The sequence below is a fragment of the Microtus ochrogaster genome, unplaced genomic scaffold, assembly GCF_000317375.1.
Source record: "Microtus ochrogaster isolate Prairie Vole_2 unplaced genomic scaffold, MicOch1.0 UNK75, whole genome shotgun sequence".
Lineage (NCBI taxonomy): Eukaryota > Metazoa > Chordata > Mammalia > Rodentia > Cricetidae > Microtus > Microtus ochrogaster.
Genome location: NW_004949173.1, coordinates 526,789 through 529,625, shown reverse-complemented (window position 1 = coordinate 529,625; position 2,837 = coordinate 526,789). Strand labels below are relative to the sequence as shown.

The window sequence follows — 2,837 nt, the reverse complement described above, 5'->3', positions numbered from 1 at the left end:
CACCCACCTATGTTCTAAGCTATGAGCCCAAGCAGTTTGTTTATTACTCAACCAATGAAATCAACAGATTGATATATGACACTCCCACATCAATGGTGTTGCTGTTGATGATACTGTCATTGATGAGAACAGACGATATCATCTTTTAGTGATGGGCCATGTCCAGGGAGCATTGGCTGCAGAGTCACCAGGAGAATACCTTCAAGCTTATTAGCACCTGGCCAAATGTTATCATCCTTAGCATGGTAGGAAGTTTTCTTAGCCCTGGGAGTTTGCTTCGACCTCTGCTGAAGGGAATGTATTTGACATTAGAGTCAGAAGACTGGCTTCAGAGCTGGGTGTAGTGAGATGTAATTGTAACTTGAGCATACAGTGGAAGCCAAATAGGGGCCTTGTGAGCTTGAGATCAGTCAGAGACCTATAGTAAGCTCTGTGTTGAATGAATGAAACAAATGAAAGTGGATGGGAATATTGCCTTGGGGGGGGGGCTAAAGAGATGGCTCACTGGTATGAACCACTCTTTTGGAGGACCTGGTTTCAATTCCCAGCACCCAGTCAGAGCTCAGTCAGGATGGTATCTATCTAACCCCAGTATTTAGTGGCTCAGAAGTAATTTCTTTTTTGAAATTTGTAAGTGGCTCATAAATATCTTTTTGATAAAGTGATTAAAATTCTCCATGCCAAGAAACACACCTATAAACCCTACAAGTGATGCCTTCATACCTGCATTGAACAGGTGAGGGAGGCTGTCTGGACTTTGAGACCCCACAAAGAAGGTTAGATTCTCCTCAGCGTGTTCAGAGCCCGCCATGTTGAGTACTTCAGAGAACTTTGGAGATCTGAGTGAAATGGTCACCACCCAGAAGAACATGGCCATGTTGTTACTAGTCACCCCAAGGGACAGTTTTCTATCGAAACTTTTGAGCCTGCAAGAGTTGAGTTCTCACCCATTCTCCTCATGTCGCCTTCTGTTATCCCCGCTGTAGCAACCTGGTGTGTGCATGGGAAGAAGACTTGTGGTGTAGAAGGGAAAGACTTGTGGATGCGCAAATGCTGCGGTGTGCACGTTTAGGCTTCTTTTCTCCTCTCCATCTCTCCGTCCTTTCTCCTTCCCTTTCTACTTCATCGAGAAGTGCCTTTTATAATCTCTGCCACCACCTGTGACCGCCTTCCTACTGCCCAGTGTTTGATGAAAGCCTTGCTGTAGTTTTCCTCCTAGAACAGGAATTAGAATTTCCTTCAGAATGAATTCACCAGCATGGTATCTCTTTGAAGCCAGGAGCATGTGGGCACAGCCAGTAGTGATGCGGGCATCTCCTGTGAAGGGCCGGCTTCATCTCTGCATCTCCCTATGTTGAGCTCATTCCTACCTTCCCTAGCACAGCCCTTGGAGTGAGGAGGACTGCCTAGGAGACTGGAAGTTCTTGGTACCCCCCAAACAGCTCTTGACTCTCAGGGTCCTTGTCTGTCCATTGGGACGTCACCTCCATCCCTAAACAAGGCTCGAGCAGTGGTCCTCTTCTCGTCTTCTAAGTCCTTTCTTCCTCTTCTGCTTCTCCCAGAATTCTCTTCGGCTTTTCTTCAACGTTGAAAACGGTCTTCCTGCAAAGGCTTGGCAGCTGATGCCACAACTGGATTTAGTCGAGTGGTTTGTTTATTTGAAGGCAGATTATGTGCAAGAGGGACAGAAATGTCTCTTGTGAGACGTGCGGCTGGATCACTTCATCTGTTTCAGTCTAAGTCACCCCACCCACAAAGTTGTGGTGTCTCCATAAAAAGCAGCCGGAGTTAGATCTGAAACTCAGTTCTACCAGAGCCCTGGGGTTGCTGAATCCGTGAAAACGTCTCGTAACAAAGACCACACCCTGGCTGTGCACAGAACCGAGAGCTCACCACCCAGAACAGATGGATCTCGGTTTTAAAACCAGCATGTCCCTATGCCAGGGTTAATTTGTCTTCCCATTTTTCTAGACTACTCTTTATTCCTTCAGCTAGTCCACGGAAAAGGTCTCAAGATTTAATTGTATGAACTAGATTTACCCTGCTGAAGTTATTTTGAAAATGAAAATATAGGTTAATTCAATATTACAAAGGCAGTCACAGAGTAAAAGCCACAAACGGAAATCTAAAGAAAGAAATGAAGAATTTTTTTTGTTGTTCAAAACCTTACAGTTTGAAGATTAAAAAAAAAACATCCTATTGTGTTATAATTAATGTTTGCAGTCTGATACTAATTGTGATACAGCACATATAATGGGAAGTTTGACTCTTTTGTAGAGTTCAGTTTAGCAATATTCACTAGATTTGCATGGTTCTGTGACCCGCCATCATCATCCGACTCTCTTGGGAGAGGGTAGAGACAAGGCCTCATGTAGCCCAATCTATCTTGTAACACACAAATACAATCTCAATCTCAATCTCAATCTCTCTCTCTCTCTCTCTCTCTCTCTCTCTCTCTCAACCCTGATCTTCCCAGTTCCTGGGATTATAGCTATGACCACAGTGCTGGACTTTCAGCAACTTCATCTTCCCCAAGTAAAGCTCCACACACCACGATACTGTCTCCCCATGCCCCCCCCCACTGTCTCGCCATGTCCCCCTACTGTCTCCCCATGACCCCCCACTGTCTCCCCATACCCCCACTGTCTCCCCATGACCCCCACTGTCTCTCCATGACCCCCCACTGTCTCCCCATGACCCCCTACTGTCTCCCCATGCCTCCCCACTGTCTCCCCATGTCCCCCACTCTCTCCCCATGTCCCCCACTATCTCCCCATGACCCCCCACTGTCTCCCCATGACCCCCACTGTCTCCCCATGACCCCCACTGTCTCCCCA

At 46.6% G+C, this 2,837-nt stretch overlaps 1 protein-coding gene across 2 annotated transcripts in view; it reads left to right on the top strand.

Moving 5' to 3' along the window:
* Pbx1 (PBX homeobox 1) overlaps nt 1–2,837 on the top strand; it is a 283,719-nt gene that overhangs the window by 224,138 nt on the left and 56,744 nt on the right. The window lies entirely within an intron of this gene.